Source organism: Toxotes jaculatrix, chromosome 7 (assembly GCF_017976425.1).
Source record: "Toxotes jaculatrix isolate fToxJac2 chromosome 7, fToxJac2.pri, whole genome shotgun sequence".
NCBI classification, from domain to species: Eukaryota; Metazoa; Chordata; class Actinopteri; family Toxotidae; genus Toxotes; species Toxotes jaculatrix.
In genome coordinates, this window is record NC_054400.1 from 25,148,802 (window position 1) to 25,172,583 (window position 23,782).

At 40.8% G+C, this 23,782-nt stretch overlaps 1 protein-coding gene across 1 annotated transcript in view; it reads right to left on the reverse strand.

The window, feature by feature from the left end:
- Positions 1–23,782, reverse strand: part of zmat4a (zinc finger, matrin-type 4a) — a 103,391-nt gene that overhangs the window by 64,062 nt on the left and 15,547 nt on the right.

Genomic DNA, 23,782 nt, shown 5'->3' on the forward strand with positions numbered 1-23,782 from the left:
AGTTTTTTTTTATTTTAAAAAATATGTTGGTGTGAGCGTAATAATGCTGCTCAGTCACACTGTGACTGAGTTGTTACTGAGTTTTTGATAAAGTCAGGGTCAGTATATTAAAAGACAGAATAATAGAATCTGGCAGAGTGGCTGATCATAGAGTCAAAAAATTCTCCTTCCCAGCGAGCAGCATACACACTGTACGCAGGTGAAATAACCTGACCTGGGGGGGGGGGGGGGGGGGGGGGTCATAGTCAAATGCTAACAGGTTCATTGTAATGATGTAAAAAAAAAATCACTCCTGGAAAAAAACAAACAAAAAAAAAATTGTGCCCTTTGTTCTCCAGTTGCTAAATGTCAGAGAACACTTTATACAAAGCCCCATTCACACTGGATTTATTTCTCCAGGGGAGGTGAGGTGATTCTAAAATTACCTGCTGTGGTCAGTGATTTTAATTATGTATGTCATATGTGGATAATTTCACCACCCCAGTGATAATAACAGCTGCTTTTACCTACCGTTTTTCCTCCTGTAGTTTAACTCCTGCTGTCCTTATATTCTAAAGTAGATCTCAGGTGTTTTTTTTTCCTGTGGGAAGGGCTGCTTGTTCTTCTACTGCATTTTATCACCTCAGTGTGAAATGTAACTGAGTACAGTGAAAATATTTTTGCTCAGATCAACATCAAGTGGTCAAAAGTCTGTCTAAAGCAAAGATGTTGATTGGTTGACACACTGGGCCGAACAAAACAGTTGTTGCACAAGATGATCATTTTTGTTTGGCCATCTACCATTAACAGGGTAATATCACATAAGCTGATCTGGACTGGGGCTGCAACTAACAACTATTTTTATTATTGAATACTCTGCAAATTATTTTCCCCACTCAGCACCACGGCTCAAGACGCTGTTCAAGCCACTTCTTCTATTCAACCTTATGTCCAGAATTATAAAGTAACACGAACAAAGCATCAAATCTTTACTTTGGAGAAGCTGGCACATGAGGCAGTTTTACTTGAAAAAATAATGAAATGAAAAAATAACGAAATAATTAAAATAGTTGCAGATTCATTTTCTGTCCACTGATTGATCGATTGATCAATTAATTGTTGCTGCTTGATGCATCTTGACATCAAAGAGATATATCAGGTAAGAAATAAAAGGTAGCCAGACTCTTAAAGTGCTGAAAACAAGTTGATTTGTATTGAAAATGGATGAAATAGGTTTTTAAATTGTTTAAAGAAAATAAGATTTTAAAGCATAAACTATCTGAAAACTTTCCTTGTACCTGGAAGGACCAGACCAGCACCATTATCAGTACCACCTCCACTCACCACCGCACTCTAAGTGCCTAACGTTGATGCTATCGGATACTCTCTGCTACCTCCCTGGTAAATTCTGGTGCTTTTTACCCAAACACACACAGCCCTCAGTGTTTTGTGACTTGTAGTACACCAGTGGCTGGGAGCTGGCAGCAGTCTAGTTAGAGAAAGTCAGACAAAAACAGTTGTGACAGAGGTCAGGTAAACTCTGAGACACTCAGGACCCAGGCTGAGCTGTCTTACTTAACTGTCCCTGGATGATTTAGACAGAGGGTTTCTGTGCTTACCAGTTAGCCAAGGGCTCTGCACTGTTACTGACTGCCGTTGTACCCCCTCCAGTCTCAAACAAAGCTCTCCGCTGCACAGAGCCCTGGGAAAAGCACCGCAGTCCACACTCAAACAGGCATTATCTCATGAATCATCACTCGTTTACATCAAAACAGCAGGCTCATGCGGGGTTTGTGGGGGGATTACAGTGTGTTTACTCAGAAAGACCTTCAAGGATTTGATGCTTCCAGCAGAGAACGAAGTTTTGCTAAAGCTTTTCAAAACAAAGCAGCAGAGTAAAGAAGCTGGGTCAACTATTGTCTACCATTACGAGCCTGCAGCACGTTCACCTGGTAACAGGCATCAGTGGCCCATGATTGATTTCCATTAATTGACTGTTTTTGAATACAGCTGTGAAGATAAGGAGTCTTTACAGTGCAAGTCTCCAGCGAGCACTTAGAATAAAGGTTAATGAGAAGAGGCTAAAATTACTCAGTACTCTGTGTCCCTTTACCCATACTTTTACATTCTTTAATCAATAAATCAATATTTCAAACCTTGTATTTAAAGATTATATGTTGTATATTGATATTTTCTAATGATCAGTTTCAAAGTTGATCACTGAAGTCATAGTTTCCTCTAGCGCCACTATGAGGTGGATATTTTTGGTTCAGATTAAAACATTTCTATATAACTATCAGCCATCAACATCAGCTGTTCTTGTTTATTGCTAATTAGCAACTGTTGCCACAGTAACGTGCAAAACCAACTAGGTGAACATGGTAATTATTATACCCACCAAATGACATGAAACATGGTGTCATGTTGAGAGTATTTAGCTCAAGTACAGCCTCACAGAGCTGTTAGCACGGCTGCAGACACTTTGGGTTCTGTTTTCCTGGAATAAGGCACAGACACAAATGCAAGCAAAATCTCCAGGGCCAAACACAAATGGATGTGACCAGCAATTTCTTTGCAAAGTTGGTGACCGCGGGCCGTGGCACAAACCAGGCACACAGGAGGCTGAATGCGTTATTAGCGGGAGGAATAAAGAATCAGGAGGTGGAGTCGAGGTGATCTTCAGTAATGACCAATCACACGAGCTCCTCTCATTCCCTTTAAAAGCAGCAAAAGAGGGAGAGCAGCCGGGGTCTCTGAGAGAGAAAAAATGTTCACCTCCAAAATACACAGGAAGAATACACCGATTTTAAAAAACAAATATGCATCCACCCAGTATGCTGTCAGCTGCTAGATTATCAGAGGGGCTGGTAATAGTTGTGCAAACAGTTAGGTGAGACCTAACATGTAAAATTAGATGCACAGGTGCAATCCCAACATACAGGTAAGAAAGTCAATATAACATCAAGAACGTGGTTTGGAATTAATAAAGTTCATATGCAGCAAAAACACAATAAAAAGGGGTAGAAATCAGCTGAACGTTGACCCAGCCAAGATAACGCAGAGAGGCCAGAGCACAGAGAGCATTCAAAAATTACACTCCACTCCTCTATAGTATCATTTAGCTGTGCCATGATGTGATGTGCTGAGATGTGCACGTTTGCAGCGCTCTCACAGCAGGTGCTAACCACACTGATCTGTTATATTATGGTCCTATTTAGGAGCGTGTCATCACACTGAACTGACTGGCTTGTGATCGGGCAGTGGACAAGACATGTTAAGAGACATGCCATTTTCAGTGCTTAGATGTATCCTCGCTCATGAGTACCATGGGAGTCCTGCTGGTTTGTAGTTTAGTTGTGCATTAGTATTACTTTCATCTAACAGACAGCAGCCTCACTGTTTCCTGATGCACTCTCTTTGCCTGTGTTACTGGAGCTGTAACTGTGGAAGGATAATGTTACAGCAAGTTGAAAGTGAAAATGTTTTGCTGCTTTACATTGAAGCCTTTATAACAGACATATTGACTACGGTTAGTGACCGCATGCTAATTTCCAGTTCAATAAAAATTGATTCACATCTCGGTTTGGATGTTTTTCAGCATGTTTTTGTTAGTGGCTCGGTTCAAAGTACTCCAAACCTAGGAATGATATCTTAATATGGAAATTCAGCATGTTATCTTTCACTGCCACAGCGTGAAGTTTCCATGGTCTCCTGTACTGTATATTCTAACCTGAAAACTGGAGATTCAAGGCAGATTTTCTTTTTATTCTTCTGTTCTGTAGCATTGAAAAGTGTCCATACTCGATGTGGAATACTTTGTCCTATACAGGGCTTATTTAGCTTTTGATCACCAATGATGATGAAAGAATGTATATTTGATCAAAAACTGTTTGATAGTAATATTTCAGTCCAAACCAAACTTTCTTATTGGATGTATTTAATCACAAATATGCTCAGCGACATCATTTGTGTCAGTGCCGATGGATTTTCTGATTACTGACATTCTGAGTTATAACTCGGACACTATTGTAGTACTTTACACATCAAAACTTGCCAGTATCACTGCTCTGATGTAATTTCCATTTGTCATTTAGCCTCCATAAGCACCTTTGAAATTCATCTTGGTGTCTGTTCTGTGCCACCGTCTTATTCAGATTTCTCTCTGTTTTATGACGTTTATTCTTATTTGTTAAGTGCAGATAAGCAACACTGTGATTTTTAAGCCTCGGAAAAAAGATATGGACTCAGTCACTGGAGCTGCAGCACAGCAGGGAAGTATTCACAGTGTTATGCGGTCGCAGTGTGCTTTCTCAAAGTCATCCCAACGTGATTATCAGCAGTACTCCCTCAGACAGTCTCAGAGAGGTGCTTTATAAGGAATTAATATGATAGCACACAGCTTCGCTGTCACTTTAATGGACAACCACTGAACATATCAGTATGCATCAGTCAAGTGCTGCCAACACTGACAACTGAGCCAACATATTACTAATATAAAACACTATCCACAGAACACAGATCATTATCATCTGAACAGTGAGTCCTGCATTCAAGATTTTCCTTCAGTAGTTTGGTACATTTTGGAATAATACTGAATTATAATCATTGATTGATTAATAAACATATCAACTTAAAGTTACAGCTAGGTTCACCAACTTTATATGTAGCTCAGTTTATCCATCTAATCATAATGTATTTGTTAATTCCATTTTGTATTAATAAACAGAATCTGAAAAGTAACCGGAAATCAAATGGAAATAGTAAATACAGTAAAGTAAAAAAGTACAGTAAAGTAAAAGTACCAGAAAAATTACTTTCCAGCACTGGTAATAGCATTAAGTTGAAATTTAAGTATTAAAGTACATAGAAAATGACTAGCTTCTCAAGGATGCTGCTGGGTGGTAGGGTAATATACATCTGTTTGCTTAAGTTGTGTAACTCTGTTGTATATGTATCACTGTAGATGTTAATGTATAAGGTGTCACTCAGTGATGAACCCACAGAGAACTATTACCTGACTCTGCACTTCTCCTCAGCTCTACGGAGCATTTTAGGGTCTTTGAGCTTATGGTTTTATGGCCTGCAGCTTCACTGTTTGGGTTCACAGCGTTTCTCAGCCTAATTTCCAGACACAGCAGGCTGCTGTTTTCAGAGGAAAAGTTCTAAAAGTCAACAAGCAAAGTCAGTTATTAGTGAAGCAACATAGCCAGACTCCTCAGGGCCAGTGCAGAGCAGACTACGGCTAAGTGGAGAGTGAATGCTGGTTGGTCTTAGGCAACTGTTTGCTAACATGTTAGCTCTAACTACACACGGTGATAAACTGTTGTGTTTACAACTTGTTGGTGTGTCCTCAAAGTGGCCAAAATAAATCAATTAACACGTTTTATGTTTTATATAAAAATTCGCCACCTTCGTGAGATTTTTTTTATTTTATTTGCCCCAAAAACGAGTAATGAATAATCACTAACAGTCACAAACAATGAAACAGCATTTCCGGCTTATCAAATTTATTTGGACACCCACTAAAATGACTCAGTCTAAAATGGATTTTCTGTTACTGTTTATTATTTCTCAATTTAAAAATCTGGATTGAAAGGCTGCTGAAAGTGTGTATTGACTGCAAGGTGCACTGGAATAGGAGGATTCCTGTGAATTCATATCCACGGGAAAAATGACTAATGACCACGAGTTCGATGTTCTTGACCTGTGATAAACACTGATGAAACACAGACTGTCTCCTGAACAGCAGGGAGCAAGAGAAGGACTCACCAGCTTTAGATCTTTTTCTCCTCTCATCGCTTCAGTTGGGAAAGAGCCTCACAGACGAGAGAAAGAAGAAGAGAAAGAAACACTTCACAGCACTCGTGCTGTCTTAAAGTTAAAAATGTTTTTTACAGACAGCTGTCAACGCTATGTCAAGACATAGCGTTTGCTGAAAGGACACTAGACTACATGACTTTTCACCCTGAATCATGAATTTATAAGAGGCTTGTATACAAGAAATGGAAAATGATGGAGGACTAATGGAGGTGGCTGGGTGTAGGAGCATCAGTGCTCTTGCTGAGCTCCAGCTGGAACAGACCTATCCATCAGCACGACCTGTACTCTACCTACCAGCATGCACTGGGAGAGGTTGAATACATTGGCCCAACACCTCTCATTTCAAATAATTTTCCCTGTCATCTTGCATTTGTCACGCTAGTACCTGCCAAACTATCCAGTGTCGGAAATAAGCCTCGCCTCAGCCAGCTCATACCAACACGAGCCCTTGCAATCAGAGCATAAATCAAAGCAGGAGCTCAGCTTGTTTCTCAGGACATGAAGCAACTTAATGCTTCAGTGTTGACAGTCTGGTGTGAATAAACAGCCAGCCTCACCACTTCACTGCTTTTACAACAAATCTGAAACCTCAGATAATGACTAGGTGGATTCTTGATTTTTTTTCTCCTGTTGTTTGCCTGTTTGCTGGAAGCCGGATTGGGTTTTTCGTACATGAGCCAAACCTTCTTGGCAGCAGGTGGAGGATTGTTGAACAGATCAGTAGACAATGCAGGAAGGAAAATCTGAAACAGCTGACAGAGTGCTGTCGTGAAAGTAGGTCACAAAGTCAAAACTGAAACCCCCACTATAAGCACGGTATCGACCACAAAAGAAATCCTCTGAGATCAAAGACAGCACGCCCGGCAGCTTTATACAACACCTCACATTACAAAGCACAAATGTCTCTTTCTCAGAGAAATTCCATCATATGGATTTTTATGGATGTTGTTTCAGTTGTACTTTTACATCACGGACAATGACACCTGCAGAGCTACAGAAACAGAGCAAACCCTCTCAGTGTATGGATGATGCACTCGTCTGCTTCCACCTTTCCATCCATGACCGCACCATGAAAGCTTCAGCTAGCTTTGGATATTTAAAGGAAACCGTGGACAGTCAGAAACAGCTGTAAAGAGTAAATTTATTATGATTCTGTGGTAGATTTGCCTGAAGACTTTTCACTCCACTGATTTTCTTTTTGACAGCTCCTAATATTACATCTCATTCCCCTTCCCCAGAGTGTAGGAAGCTCTTGTTCTTCCTTCCATCAGTGGATTTCAAGATGATTTCTCACAAAAGTTGTACTAATGACAACAGTGTTTGAATATTGCAATACAAAGTAATTTCCAATTACTGTGCAATTTCCTGTGTGACAAAAAACCAGCCTCCACAAACCACAATCGAAGCCCATAAAATATGTTGGTCATTATGACATTATTTGATCTGTCCATTTGACCTTGAACTTTGCCCCATCCTGACTCAGTTTCTGAAAAAGTAATCGTATAACTTTACAAATTACTCAAGCAAAAGTAATTAGTTAAAGCACTCCACAGCCTCCACACCCACATGTAACATCTGCTCTATTTAACACATGTACAAACAAAAAATGAGACACTGAAGTGTAACAAGGAGTCAGCCGACAGTCGGGAGATAGCCAGCCTAGCTCCTGTGACTGCAAACAGAACTACAGACCCCCATCCTCACAGTGAAGCCGTGGGGTTCACAACAAAACCAGGTGAATTCTCTTATATATACGCTTAACCAGTGCCAAACATTAGCATGCTAGTTAAGAAGTCACAACATGTGACAGCTTCAGAGTTGCCATGTGGTGAATTTCTCCTCTTTTGTAAAGACCTGCCACTTCCTCACACCTCCAGCCCTGCACAAAGCTAACACGTCCTGGAAATGTCTGTTCACTGAAGACGAAGCCAGTACAGAGATCTCTGTTAGAATGGAGTTCTATAGGAAAAATTCTTAATAATACATCATCAGTGCATAGCTGGTGTAGGCAAAAACCACATCATGATACATGCAATAATGTATCATGCAAAAATATTATTTTCTTCATCCCCACTACAACCACAACTACTTACACGTGCATATGCAAGTGTGTTCTTTATTAAGTTTCCATTTATTTTTGTTTTGTTTTTTAATTGGTCCAACAAAATGTCCTGCAAACCTCCAAAAGAGCTCGATCAAAGCCTGTAAAATATATTAATGACTACAATTTTCTCACTAAATGCTTTTGGTGCTCTGCATCTTCTTTTTTAAAGCACAGTAGCTGTAATGCACTAAATTATCATAGCATACAACAAAACAATTCCACCGCGCCACCAAAGGCGAGATTCTCAATGTTAAAAAATTCAGCTTGTTGTTTTGAATTTGTGCCTCATAGGGCTGGAAGCACATGTGGGGAGGAAGCGGGTGGGGGGGGGTTATATTGAAATTAAAATCCTGCCTGGGATTATGAGCTGAGTCATGCTGAAACAGTGAAAGAATTCAATCTAAGTGCAAGTGGAATCTGCATCTCACGCTCTTTTAATTTGACATGCTTCATCGGCTAATCGCCTCCCTGTCACAAAGATTCCGGGCTGTTTCAGACTCGTTTTATCTTTCAAGAGCCGAAAGGGATGTTTCACCTATCTCTCTCTCTCCACTCACCATAGCCATTTTTTAAAGGGCGGACTAACAACTGATCTCTCAGGACTATTTCTATTAATAACCCCTCCTTCGCTCCACTGTTTCCCAGTGAGACGGGCTCATAATTAAACTGTGTAAACGCTGCTGCATTAGAGTGAACTAAATAAAAAGGGGTAAGCATCTCAGCGGTGTAGTTTTTGCTTACACAAGAAGCTTTGGGCCACTTTTCTTTGTGCCAACATGTTTGGAAGCATTTTAATTACCATCTTCTTGTGTGTGTTATTAGCACATGGCATGGAGACAGATTCCTGAGGAGGTCACATTTGTCTTTTTCCATTTTAATTTAATGAGAATGGCTTTTATAAAGAGGGAGAGTAGCTTTACTTTTGATTATGTTTTCCATTCTGCACTGATCACACTACAGGCTCATTGGAACAGCACTTTTCAGCCTCTTCAATTATCAGCAGGCACCATGATGATTCAGTCTCATTTCACTACTGTAGATTACTTTCTGTCAGCACTAGAAATGGCTAATATTTCCATCCCATTAACTCCCAAACCTATGAAAATGACAGAAGATGATGGATGGGTACAGTGTGGGCATCACTCTTGCAGACTCAGACAAGAGTATCTACAAACTCTCTGACCGACCTGCTGCAACTATTAGAGACCTCACTGAGCTAATGATGCATGACAAGTAATTAAGAAGGGATCATGGAAATTAGTTTCTTTCTTTATCTGACAAACATGTTAAACTCATGACAGACTGCAGCCGGGACCCAGCAGTGCTGCACTGAAACTGCTGTTGCTGCTACTCTGCCCTTCAGAAAGTCTCCTGTGCAAGTACATATTTATTAAAAGGCCATTTCACAGCACTGAAAAATATATATGCCGTTGTGAATTCAAATCAGTGTGGTAGCTGTGGTGTGTTTACAAATGAGCCGTGTGTTTGCTGGCTGCTAGTGAAAAGTCATATGTTGGGGGAAACATTTTAAGCATTCATCTTTCGAGCTTTCCTCGCTTCATTCCTGGAAAATACCTCTTTGTGTCTGTTTAGAGAGAGAAAATCTGAAACAGAGGGCAACTACTAGTACACGTGCTGAGCTACTGTGTTTCACTAATCCTCTCCCTCAAAAATCAATATTTGCAAAGGTCAAACAGAGTGGGCATGGAAAATGCAGATTAGCTCGTCAATAGCTGACACACTCTCCTACATCCAGAGGCTACGATTTGGTGATGAGCAGATGAATCCATGTGAGTAGAGGGAGGTGCAGAAGCTCAGGGTTTATAAAATGTTACACTGAAGACCTTCTAAGGTCACCCTAGGATAAATAAAACACTCTGGAATTATAAGATTTCACTCAACTGGTAGATACCCAGTCAATTTATGTGTACATGCGATCAAAATGTGAGGATATATGGTGGATATATAATGTGACACCTTTGGTCCCATTCTTTTGTTTATTTGTTATTGGCCGGATATCTAAACGTATTCTTTTGATGTAGTGCTCATACGCAAATCTGGTTGTATATTAAATAATTTTATCAGTTTATTTTATCCATAGCTCAAGGGATTGCAACGTTGGTCTGTTTACAGGTCAGTTGGTCCAACCCTTTGGTCAACACTGAGATATGTCAACACATTACCATGGCATTTAGTTCAGATGTCTGTGGTTCCCAGAGGATGAATCCTAATGACTTTGGTGATTCCCTGACTTTTCCTCTAATGCTGCCATAACGTTGACGTGTGGTTCTGTGTGAAATAACTCAACAGCTGTTGCCATGAAATTTGCTACACACATTCACACCCCACTCAGGATGTACTGCCATCATCAGGTCAACATTTCAGTTTGTCCAGTACTTTGATTATGACCAAATACCTGCAAAAATACTGACATTCTCATTCCATGCCAGTTAGCAAATGTTAGCATGCAAGCATGCTAAACTAACAATATATATACCTGTTTAATATTAGCAAATAAGCATTGTCACTTTGAGCTAAATGCTAACTTCAACATGCTAAAATGCTCAGAGATCTCCGAATCTAGTGGCATCATCCTAAAGTTTGCGGATGACACTGCAATGATAGGACGCATCACTGGTGGGGACAAAGTGGCCTACAGGAGGGAGGTGACCAGTCTGGTGTCATGGTGCGAGGACAAGAAGCTCACCCTCAACACGGACAAAACAAAGGAGATGATAGTGATGATAGAGGAAGGAGAGGAGGCCTCATCAGCCACTTGAAGCGGAGAGGGTGGGCAGCTTCAAATACCAGGGCGTCCACATCAGTGAGGACCTCACCTGGACACTCAACACCACACAGCTGGTCAAAGAAGGCCCAACAGCGGCTGTACTTCCTGAGGAGGCTGAGGAAGTTTGGCATGTCGCCTAAGGTCCTCAGCAACTTCTACAGCTGCATTGTCGAGAGCATCTTGACCAGCTGCATCACCGTATGGTACGACAGCACTACTGTTATGGACCGTAAACGCCTGCAGAGAGTGGTGAAGACTGCTGAGAACTGCCACTCCACTGCCCTCTCTGCAGAGCATCTATCACCACAGAGTCCACAGGAGAGCTGCCTCCATCCTTACGGACCGCACCCAAGCCCAGCACGAACTGTTCACACCTCTACCCTCAGGCCCGTACCTGCAGGTACAGAAGTGTGAAATGCCGGACTTCCAGACTAGGGAACTCTTTCTTCCCAGCTGCCGTCAGACTCCTAAACAGCTGACAGAAGCCTACAGGAACCTACAATCACAGACTACCTTGTACTTGTTTACATTCTCAGTTTGCACATGCACAATTGCACAATTCATTGCTCTCTGTTGCACATACAGCTGCTCATGCTGCTTTAAATTGCCCTTTTGTACTATTATTTATTTTATTCTATACTGTTTAGAATCTGTAGTGTAGAATCTGTGTTTTTAGAATTTATACTGTGTGTATTGTTTAGGCATTCAGTGTGGACAGAAAAGTAAGAATTTCATTGTACAGCCAAATATGTTTCCTCACTGTGCACATGACAAAAGACACTTTGACTTGACTTTGGCAAAAAGAAGAATTTCTCTCTGTGTGCACTGGGAGGTCATTAGGACTGAGAAAACCTCAGGCTGATGTAACTCCTATGTCCTGAAGCTTGCTAGGAACGTTGCCTGGTGGACTGCAGCTCCCAGGTGCCAAAGGAGTTAGAGTCCCCATTGCTAAAAAAAATAAAGGCTAACCAGAAAATCCCCCTGACAGGGTGTGATAGGCAGGTGCCAGCAGGGTTCGAGGCCCCATTGTTAGAATCTTTGAGTGCACTTGAAGTATGCCAGGGTTAAAGTCCTGCGGGGGGCTCTCTGAATGCTGTAGGAGATGTGTGTGTGTGTGTGTGTGTGTGTGTGTGTGTGTGTGTGTGTGTGTGTGTGTGTGTGTGTGTGTGTGTGTGTGTGTGTGTGTGTGTGTGTGTGTGTGTGAGTGAGACTGTGGAGCAGATGTGTGGAGTGGCTAAACAGGAAAACAGAAAAGCTGTAGTAAATAATTAACGCTTACACCTTCTAAGAGTGTATCCAGAGAGAGGAAATTTAAAAACAACAATAAATTGGAGAAAACTCCAAAGTAAAATAGGTCACATTACTTACATTTTATTTTGGCCATATGTGTGAAGGGATGTCAAAATAAAATAATAAGGGATAATAAACACTGAACACTGAACATTTTAAAAAGCAGAAAGAACTTGGATTTCCAGAGTATGGAAGCTTAAATCCAAGAGGCTAAAAAGCCTAGAAAAGAAGCTGCTAAAACGATACAGTGATAAAATGAGAAAAGCAGAGACTCAGTAAACTGTAAAAATAAATAAAAAACAGGAAAAACATATAAGCAGTTTGAGTTAGTTTGTGGCAGAAAGAGATAGAGAATATATGGAGAAAAAATAAAGTATGGGAAAGCATGAAAATACCACCCTCATTAACTGCAGACCAAGTGCAGGACGCCCAAAATAACAACAAAACTGGCTGTCCAGTAAACCTGGCAGGAAGAGACTTGTGTGATCTGGGATTGACATTTGTCTGCACAAAAGATGGACTGATTTTGAAGAAGACACAAACAGAGGCTAAACCTGGCTTTGCAATGTTATCCCACTCACCAACAACACTGCAATTTGTATGCATGGGACACTGAACCATCAGAGGTAACAACAAACCGTTTCAGAAGATGAAATCACTGGAACCATCACACAGCAGTGATGTGTAGGCAGAGTTTCTATAGAAGGACAGGATGAGAAGGTTGAAAATGTTTGGTGTCAGACTGTGAAGGACCAGTGTTGGATCAGATGTAGTTGTCACAGAAGAATTCACTGAAGTGTTATTGAGTTTAAGTGACACAGCAAAAGGGTTTGAACAGTGAAGGCCCTTTTAATATGCTCATGACACAAAAACCAAAGATATACAAAAGACAGAACCAGAACATTTTCCAGCTGCTGTCAATAGACCCTAATACAGGAAAAAAATATTGTCATCATGCAGGAGCTACTCTTCTACCTTTTACCTTCTACCTTAGAACAGTGCATTTAGCTGACTCTCTAATCAAAGTATCACCTAAATTAGAACTAACCACCTCAGCAGACATGTATCCAGCATTAGCGGGGGTACCAGACACTGTGTGGGCAAAACACAAGTACGATGTATGCCCAGGGAAAGGAGTAACTCCTTTACTAGTAGTTCTTTAGTCAGATCATAGGCCAAATAAACAGTAGTATCCTAAGAGGCTGAAGAAGGAACAGGTTCAGCTATTGAACAGTTGTTGTCATATGTAATCTTTGTTACTTGCACTATTCTTCCTGTCAGAAAGACTGAAGGCATTTCCTGGTGTCCTGTGCAAGATCTGTGCGCAATGAATTCTGCTGCGTATGCTCGAGCACCGGTTGTAACCCAGCAACCATCTTATCTTCCACACCGGGGCATTCATCATGGTTCACAGTGATTGGTTTAAATGTAATTTTGAGCGTACTGGTACATCCTGACTTTACTATAATAGTTTACATTCACTCAGTGTATTCAGTAGTCCTGCAGGGAAATCTGTCATCATTCTGTCTCCTGGGGGAGCACTCTGGTTCAGTATGTGGATGACTTGCTTTTGTTAGATGCATTGGCTACTGTAGACAGTGGATCTGTGGCCATGCAAAACTAGCTCAACTTGTGACTGACCACAATGACAAAGTGACTTGGACTCCAGCAGACGCAACATTTGATCAGTTGAAAGCAGTTCTAACCGCTGCACCTGCTCTAGGCGTTCCTGACTTGACTAAAACATTCACACTGACTGATGAGAAAAACATTTTTTTACAATGTAGTATTGCTACAGTGACATGCTGACATACTTAAACCTGTAGCTTTTTATTCCCAGAAACTCTCAGCTGTAGAACATGTTTTGCCACCATGCACTGTGCAGCAGCCATCACTATATCAGCACCTTTGGTTGCATACAGGTTCTTGACAGCCTTGGTACCTCATGCTGTTGAAACCATTCTCTTACAGGCAAAAACAGCTCATCTCACACCTGCCTCCACACTTCACTACTTGTATATTCTCAACTTGCTGCAAATCACTCTTGAACGAGCAAAACCTTGAATCCAGACACCCCTCTGCCACCTGAAGATGATGGTCAGCCTCATTAATGTTTGGCTGCAATTACTGCTGCTGTTACTCCCAGGCATGACCTTTCTTCTGAACCCCTTCCAAATGCGGGGCTTAGTCCTCTGTGTAGATGGCTCTGCCAGAAAAGATGGGATGAGGGGTTCATTGGTTATGCAGTTGTCTCTGATCATGCCAAATTTCAGTCAGCCAAATTGCCAAGCAATCATTCAACACAAGCTACAGAACTCTTTGTTCTGTCTCAAGCATGTTGGAGGTAAAGCTGTAACCATCTATACAGACAGCAGGCACACTTTTGAAGTAGTGCATGATTTTTGGAACACTGTGTTCTCAAAGGAAACCCATCCAACTTCACATTCTTATCAACAAGCTTTTTGAAGCCATTCTCCTTCCATCTCAGGTGGTGGTATGTAAATGTCAGCTACACACCAAAGACAATAATCTTGTAGCTAGAGGCAATAGCATGGCTGATGAAGCTGCCAAGTTGGATGCACATTTCATCTCTTATCAGTGCTACAAATGTCTTTGAAGGACCAACAACCTCCCTTAAGGGATCTCACCGTGTCCTCACAGGAAGTGCAAAAGCTCGCTACGCAACCTGAAAAATCTTGGTGGTCGAAACACGGTCAAGGTTATGCTCTCATCTCTCTGACTTGTGGAGAGGCCCAACAGGTAAGTCCCATCTTCCAGTACATCTGGCAGGCAAAACCATCCAGTGATTGCCACCATCCACCCAATCATCCATTAGCTATACCAGGGTGAGGGTCACGGGCGCTGGAGCCAATCCAATTAATCACCAATGAACCGGCTCTAAATGTCTCTGGACTGTGGGACGAAGTCAGAGTACCTGGAGGAACCCACACAGGCACAGGATGAACATGCAAACTCCACATAGAAAGGCCCTGGTTAGCCGACAGGTTTGAACCTAGAATCTTCTTGCTGTGAGGCAGCTAACCACTGTACCACTGTGCTGCCATGATGGTCACTGTTCAAAGTATATTCATTTCATTTTTACATGACATTTCATTTTTCATAGTGAAGCGTTGCTTTCCAGCTCTCTGAAAATACTCAAATGGACATTACAAAATCTGATCAGCAACAGTGTTGAATAGCAACAGAAAGGCACAATAACCCTCAACAGTACAAACGTTTTCATTATATTAAACAGTTTTTAGAGGCACATCTTTGTGGAAGGAGAAATCTCTTTGAAACTCCCTTTGATGAGCTGAGCTGAGCTGTGATATACTTTAACAATGCAGAAGCATAATGTCAAAGAGGGAGTCTGGGAAACATGCTATTTGGAGCTTTGGTATTTTCAGCACTTTGAAACATAATTTTGACCTATGTATCATCAATGAAAAATTTCGTGATGACTGAGACATGTGAACATAGGCTTTTATTTATCCGTGGAAAGGCTGTCTATGCATATTTCTGTTTTTGTGCTTATTAGACCTGAACCTACACAAGGTTTTATGCATTTTGTCCCTGGTGTTGGGGGGAGCTTTCTTAAAAAACACATCCCTGGTTCACAAGAAACTGGTTTCTTCATGGAAATGAAACAACTATATAAATTGGCCACCATGAATGAGGAAGGTGACTGTGTCTGAGCCAGAGTGTACACTGATACGAGCAGGAACAACAAATGTTTTCCTTAGGGGAAGCTTCGAAAACATTAGATTAAGAGTAGGTAACGTTATAAAATTTGGTGCTCCTTCCAGCAGCGTTCATCTCATTGACAAAAACTATGACAAAAAACATTTGTTGACAACCTTTTCCCAGAACAAAAACAAGACAAAACTAAATAAAGAAATAACCTTTCAACATGAAAGCTGTGTAATGTTTTATCGACCAATGAACTGTTACTGCAATCTTATTCAGTGATCTGTATGCGCCTATAAAATCTCAGATTGTACATTCCTGATTAGTATCTATCATCCTCCATCTTTCCAAACTATCCAGTGTTTCCCACAGGTTGAGGATTTACTTGCCATGGAGTGTGATTCATGTGCATGCAGAGAGTCATGCAGTTTAAAGGGGGAGAGTGTAACCCACGTTATTCTTGTGTAGCTGCAATTTACAGTTGTCCCCTAAACGCCTGGGCAGGCCACTCAAGCAGAGCATATATATGGGAAACATTTTCTTAACCAGTGTTTTTAGTATATTGCAGATTTGGTGTCAGTATATTTCATTTCATTTCATTAGTCCTCTGCTAGAAATATAAGTTATTGCTAGCTCAGTTACCTTTTTTGGAGTGAAAAGGTAAGAGATTTATATACATTTATCTACCATCCCAGTGAACAACAAGAATCAAACAACAAAACAGGTGGTACAGACCACGGAAACATTCAGACCAGCAAGCCAACATAAAAACTAAAGGTAGTTGTAACTGTGGTTGCCAAGGTATCCTCAGCTAATAAAAACAACCTACTAACAGTACAACATCACAAATGAATATATTAAAAAAAATCACAGCCATTTCTACTTTTACACTCACCACAGCTCCTCCTCTGCCATTTAAATGTGCCCTTTAGGTTCCTTACACTCCAATGAACTGTGTCTTCATCTCCACCCACCTATGTTTAACTTAACCAATGACATTATTACTTTCTGCATCTGAATGCCTGCAAGTCTCCGATGTAAATTTATGACCCACAGTTCTTCACTTAAGATGAAAGAATGAAAATAATATATATGACTGACATTATTTGATGGCAAGCACATGATTTGACCCTGAATGACACACAGTGGACTGACAGGATGATAATCACGAACGACATGCAAGTCCTGGGAACTGGGGAAAACCAGGATGAGACAGTCATGCAGGCATCCTTGAGGGCGGATGATACCATCAGAGTCAAGTGCAGTTATTAGACCCTGTGGTCTCCTCCACACATTCATGTTCCACAGCTTGACTGGACCACTGAATGTAGGAATGCAGAGAACGAAACATCCAGGTCAAGGGTGAGACAATAGCTAATATAAAGGGCAGAGGAAGTAGGCATAGTAGCATCATAGCATCATTATTTAGTAGTTACAATGCCTGCACCTCCCCTGGATTCAACAACAGTATTCGCAAATATACCAAACTCTGATCACATGGCCTTAAATCAAAAGCTCTCCACACGGCCTAAGTGTGTAGTCAAGTGCCACAAAACAGTGGCTCCCAAGCCCTTTACCTTATGACCCCTGAAAATGAAGTAATGGGTACCTGTAACCTCCTATCATGTTGCTAACAGTTTGTTGAGGAGTTACAGGCAGTGTGACCAAAAAGTGTTTTCTTACATTGATTCTTTTGAACACCTTTTAGAGCTCTGAAGGGGCGAAATGTCCCACTAATTCATGAAACAAAGCAAAGGTGTGATAATAGAAAAAAAAACTGTATAATTTTGTGTAGCAGGGCTGTGTATTATCTTCCCTCTGAGCCTGATAATCATCTTGCAGCCGACCCCCACGATGGGAGCAAGCCTATAAGACATATGACTGGACAATATGACCTTGATTATAATATACATGTATATCATGATGTATATCATCAATTATCACACTTAGCTTGAAAATAATGAATGTAACCATAACAAGTGTTTCTAATAAATGAGGCCATGGTATTTTCTTCATCTTATTGGCTCATTTTTCAGATTAGTTTTTCTGAATTAATTACAGTCTGACAAGTTAAAGACTCTGGGTAGCTAGAAGGCACTGGGAACTGATTGGCTGGCTGAACCCCTGGTTCTGCTGTAGCTATTTCCAGTTTTATTACTATGACAGATGAATAATGTCATTGTTTCAATAAACCTAACAGGGCTGCAACTAACGATTAATTTCAATTTCAATTCATCTGTTGATTACTTTCTTAATTAGTGGATTAATTGTTTGATCTATAAAATATCAGGAAAAGGCAAAAATGGCCACTAAGGTATCGTAAAGCTTAATGTGATGTCTTCAAATTGCTGCACCCAGCACTGATGCTGGATGAGGTCAGAGGTGAAACACACTAAAAACCTTACAACTAAAGAAGCTCTGCTATTCAGGATGGTGTGAAGAAATAAAAAAAAAAAAAAAATCACAAGCAATGTATCAGCAAGCACAGCTACAGACTTTATCACTGTGAGGAATGTACACAAGTCATTATATTTGATGATGTATTTTAAGTTTTATTTTAAGCTCCCAAACCCTTCTACTCCTCTTGGAAACCAACCGAGACAATTGTTGTTCGGTCAGCTGCACAAACAGAACAGCACATAAAACACTGACAGGCAAACTCATTTTGCAATGCATCCACAATAATGGAAACCAATTAGTGAAGACATAAAGTGGACAAAGAGCACAGCAGTCAGAACAGGACAAGTCAGCCAAATGCTAGACCCCATGCAGCTGAATACTGCTGTTATTGTCACAGCAGCTGGCTGCTGCTTCTCCAGAGCACCCTGAAAACAATTACGCTCCATATTGTAAGGAGAATCATGATTTAATGTACCGAAAATAGAAGTTGTGAACCTGGTACGAGTACAACAAGCAGTGAGAAAGTCAAACACACTGCAGCTTTTGTATTAGTATGGTGGCATTTTGAAAAAAAGGCTCTCTAGGGCTGAAAAATACCAGCTGACAGGCATTGTCGCCGGATGAGGGGAATGAGATTATTCTGGCTGAAGAGGTTGAAACATGCAGTACTGTAGATGGATGAAACTGTGCTAAAGGTAGCTTGCTGTGGCATGTATAGTGCATGCTTCTGAAATACACAATCTCTAGGTCCCCACTCTTTTAAAATAAATCATACTCAGAGACCTGGACACTAATAACTTAACCAATACAGAGTTTAAATTTAGCTGCAAAACACGTAAGGGTATGCCACTGTTGTGAGAGTTCATAGCAAACTGATCTGATTTTTCACATTAGAAACCCATCACGCAATGATGTGAAATGTGTAAGGTGAAAGTGGCTGCACGTAAGGGTGAATCCACACAGAATGATAATCAGACTCTGCAGTCCCCCTCAGATCTGCAAACTGCTTTAACACCTTTAAACTCACTATTTTGCTTTCATGGCCTTTTTCATGTTAACTTTAAAACGGGACATCTTTACCAAATGATGTATTCACTTTGGAAATGAGCAAACTGAACAACTCATTATTTGGCAGTAATCACTTCTATCAGTGTGGAGAAATTAAGAGGTATTTCACATTTCACAGATATTGTGCATTTAGTTGATCGAAAGCAAAATATTTACTTGAAAATGGTTCCTTGACATTAGCATTCTACCGGCGCACATACATTACAACTCCTGCACCTTGCTGATGGACTGCTCCCTGCTCACTCCCCAGTCCATTTTCTCTGTGAATTAAGAGGAGGTGGTTTAAAAGATTCTCTCCTGCAGCGCTTGCAGCAGGGCAGCCTGTCAAGAGCGGCTGCAGCGCGCACACACCCAATCCAGAGCACATGCAAAGAGACGGATGCATAAATTAACACGAGCCGCACGAGTCTTTGAACTGCAAACCAGAGACTGCTCTGATCCGCTCTGCAGAGGAGTGCTGGCTTTGATGTGCTTGAAAAGGAGGTTTAAAGATCAATTACATCTCCAGTCTCTACTGTCACCCAAGGACTGCTTTAACTTTAGAGTTTAAAGTTCAATTAAAAGAAATGCATGAAAATTCAAAGGGACACTGACTAGATCAGAGATCACCCTATTAGTGCGAGTTAGATGATCAGTCGGTCAAAAAAGCTGAAGGGGGGAATAAAGAATGGATTCTATGGTTTAGAAACTGCTCCAGTCTTTCTAAAGAAATAAACACATTATTTTAATCCTTAGATTGCACACATGTGGCAGTAACTCACTACTCTTACAGTTTTCTGCTTTTGGCCATTGCAACCAAAAGAAGTGTTTGAGTAAATAGCTGTCACAATCCAAGCATCTTTTCACACCGTGATATTAAGTGATGTCCTGTGAGACCCTGTTGTGTTTATGTTGTCACCACTTTTACTGCTAAGTGTTTGGTTGATGTGATGTTTCTGATCCCATGTCAGTCAAACAGCATGGGCAACACTCTTTAGTCTCACCCTAAAGGCCTCAGTATGCTTCCAACATAAATCATAGAGCGCATCATAGAGCGCATCATCCAGCCATTAAGGTCTCTGGATCAAGGTTTTTGGCCCCAGTTTTGATCAGGTTCAGCTGATACCAGTCCTTGTATCTTCTATGCCTGGTTCGACCCTGTTACCAATCCTGAGCATAAGCATGGTACATCTCTGTCAAATATATCTAAAGAGAAAAAAATATTCATAACTGTTCTGAAGTTTTGATCGTCACTCCCCACTCCCTGCTGTGCTGAGCTTGATGTTTCCTTGTGGGGAGTGACACAGTTAGAGCCTATGCTAACTGTCACTGTGCATATTCTACATTCATATAATCATTTCACGAAGAGCTGGGTGAGTGAAATGGGGAGAACAGTGCACCTCAGCACACCTGGCCAACTGCTACGTAAAGTGGGTCAGATTATCTGTTTCATAAAGTTACTAGTTCAGAAAGGCATTGTATCCAGTCCCTTCTGATAACACTGTTCAAAAGTTTCAGATGCTATTAAACCTCTAGGAGCAATTCATTTGAAGCACACTGAGGCTTTTACTGTCTGTATAGTCTCTTTTGACTTTTTTTTTTTTTGTTTGTTTTTTGTCCGTTCAGCCACAGTGCCTATCAGTACCCATGATAATTATCATGAGTTATTCTAAACAATTATGTTTCTATTATTGATGGAAGGTGCTGAATCCTTGGACAGAGAAATTGAGATGCAAGTCAGGGACAATCTGTTTATGATAATTAACTAAATTCTAACCACTGAACATCATTCAGCTCGGGCATCACATTCAGTAATCACTTAAAAAAAAAAAAAAAAAAATGATGGTTTTGTTCAAATACATAATTTATATCACAGCCTCAATATTCAACAAAGCAGTCTCATTTTGTTGTCACTACTTTAAAGAGCGAATCTTCAAACACTGTACAAAAGGAATGATTATGGACAAATCTATGCAAACAAAGCTGCTTCAAAACAACCTCCTCTGTCTCAAAGAAAGTTAAGTTTGCACATCCGTTTTTTTCCCCATCTGTTTTTTTTTTTTTTTTGTCCTTGCTGTCGTCACTATGACCCAAACATGTCTTGATGCATTAGACCCTAACTGTGCTAAAAGAGAATCTAAATACGCCCCATTTCCAGGAGGCAACAGGCCAAGTGCTGTATTCAGCATTCACCACACAATAACAAAATGAATATTTGATTTGAATTGGTACAGCCATTTCCTGTCTCCTGCAACGCCCTGAAGAACAAAGCAGTTCTCCTGTTACCCACGGACATTTGCAACTACTTTAAATAGCACTCCACTAGAGCACAGTGAGCACAACACCCCGCAGGAAACAGAGTTGCAGAAGAAAAGTTGACTGGAAGACAAAGTAATGCAAACAAAGTGACACTGTCAAATAAAATTAATAAAACTTTATTTCTCTTTGATGAGATTTCATCTCCGCAGCACTCCAGTCCCTATTAGGAACAACAATAGAAATTCAATAAAAATGCTAAAATTGACTCAAGGTCTCAAAGGATTTTCTTCCAGTCTATAAGGGAACAACAGCCAGCCGCTCTTTGATAATTCTTGAGAGTGGACCCCGGTGTTCATATGAGTCCTTTCAACTCTTGTTATTGCAGATGTCCACCAGCAGCAGGCTTGCAGTCAGACTCACCGGTCTTCTAACTCAAAGCGACAGTGAGTGAGAGGCAGCATCTGCAGAAAGAGAAAGGTCCACTACCTGACAACCCTCAGACAAGAGGGAAGGAAACCAACCGGCTGCTTGACTCACACTGTCCTTGAGTGGACAGTGGATTTTGTGTGTTAAGCTAAATCAGAGTGGAGTTGTGTGTATATGAAGGTATACTGCGTATACAACACACACCTTAGGTTCTAGTGGCTGAAAAAGTTATTTGAGACAGCTCTCTAAGGACATTTTCAAATTGGCATTGCTTAGTTTATTAGGATTCTGGTTCATTTTCCTCCTTGGTAGGATTTATTTGGGAATATCTGAATGCAGCAATCACACTCAGTTAAAGACCAAAACAACTGCACCAAGATTGCCTGGTTTCAACCAAATCTTGCAGCAGGTCACATGTGGTGGGTACGAGATCTGACCTAAATGTGGTCTAATCAAGGCAGATGCACATTGCATGCTGACATGTGGCTGAGCAAAAATTAACAGCTGATATCCGCTAGGCAAGAATGAATCGAGGTCTGACCCGGACTAGCACCCAAGTACAGCCTTCTTTGGGCAGATAGGACCTTCTTCCCGTGTCCACTTCCTTGCTCCTGCCATAGACACAGAGCAGAGTGGACTTTCTCACATGGATTTTGGTGATGCAACTCATCCACTGACTCAAACCAGAGCAAATGAATTATAGATATGAAAATATGCTAAACAACAAGGTTTCTGCTCGGAGAGCTAATCACCCTCCTGAACAAATAAAATCTGAACATTAAATCTAAATGAGCAATATCAAATATATTGCATAAAAGAAGGAGGATGAGATGGTGGAGCAAACAGCGTTGGCATTCGTATATCAGCAGAGAAATAGTAAACATCAGATTAAAGTGGTCACCACCTGAATAAATATGATCGGACACTAACATTTAGCTGGTATCCGGAAAAGCTGTTGAATGATCCAGTGACTGTAGAGCATGAATGAAGCAGCTAATGCAAATCAGGCTAATGCAAGCATGACATCAATGTTACAACAATATCCACCATAAGCTGCCAGAGGTATCAGTATGCATCGTACAGAGCAGGGCAGAGACTTTTGTTCCCTGACTTTAGCCTTGAAGAGAGTGAGTGCACCCGAGCAGTTAAATATATGCACCAAAACTTAAGAAATAAAGTTTTATCGCTGGTATTTTGTGTTGACTGTTGTTGTGTCTGTCCTGTTGCACTAAAACACTGGTTGCTAGCTAATCATACACAATCACAAATGTGAAGCTGACACACAAAAGCACATTATCAAAGTAAACAAAAACTGTCTGACAGCGATGACACGGATACATTTAAACCATCTCCACACTCACAGATCATATAACGTGCAGAAAAATGCAAAAAATGAGACAGAGCTTCAACTACAGACAGGAGGGTTCTTACTGATCATCAGCAGCTTTGCAAATAAGAGACCAGGAGTCCTCTCAGTGAAGCTCCAATTCAGAACTAAACCAGGAGATTTTTGGATGTAAACTTTGTATCAGCATGACAGTAACGTGCAGGCAATGTGAAACTCAGAACTTTGGAGTTTCCATTTCTTCTTTTTGGAAGAGGCTAACCCAAACCCCACAACTCGAGCCCTTGTGCCAAGCTAACGTTCTGGACCAACCTATCCACTGAACGCTCAGAGCCAAAATTATATTAAACCTCCATCTAACTCCTGGTAAGGCAGCAAATGGCCACAAAACACACATCTAATATGGCATAACAGGCTTTCTGTCAGCGCGGACTTGATTATTCTTCTGTAAATGAAAGTGATCTCAATGTTTTTTATTCGTTTTGGCTGCTCACACTGCTGGAGTAGCTGCCACATTTCATCATGTGTTTACACAGTTCCACATTTTGCAATACAAAGTGAGAGATATGGCAGCAGGATGCCACACAATGTAAAATGCAGTGTAACTTTTTAATGATGACTTTGATTATTTACTGAA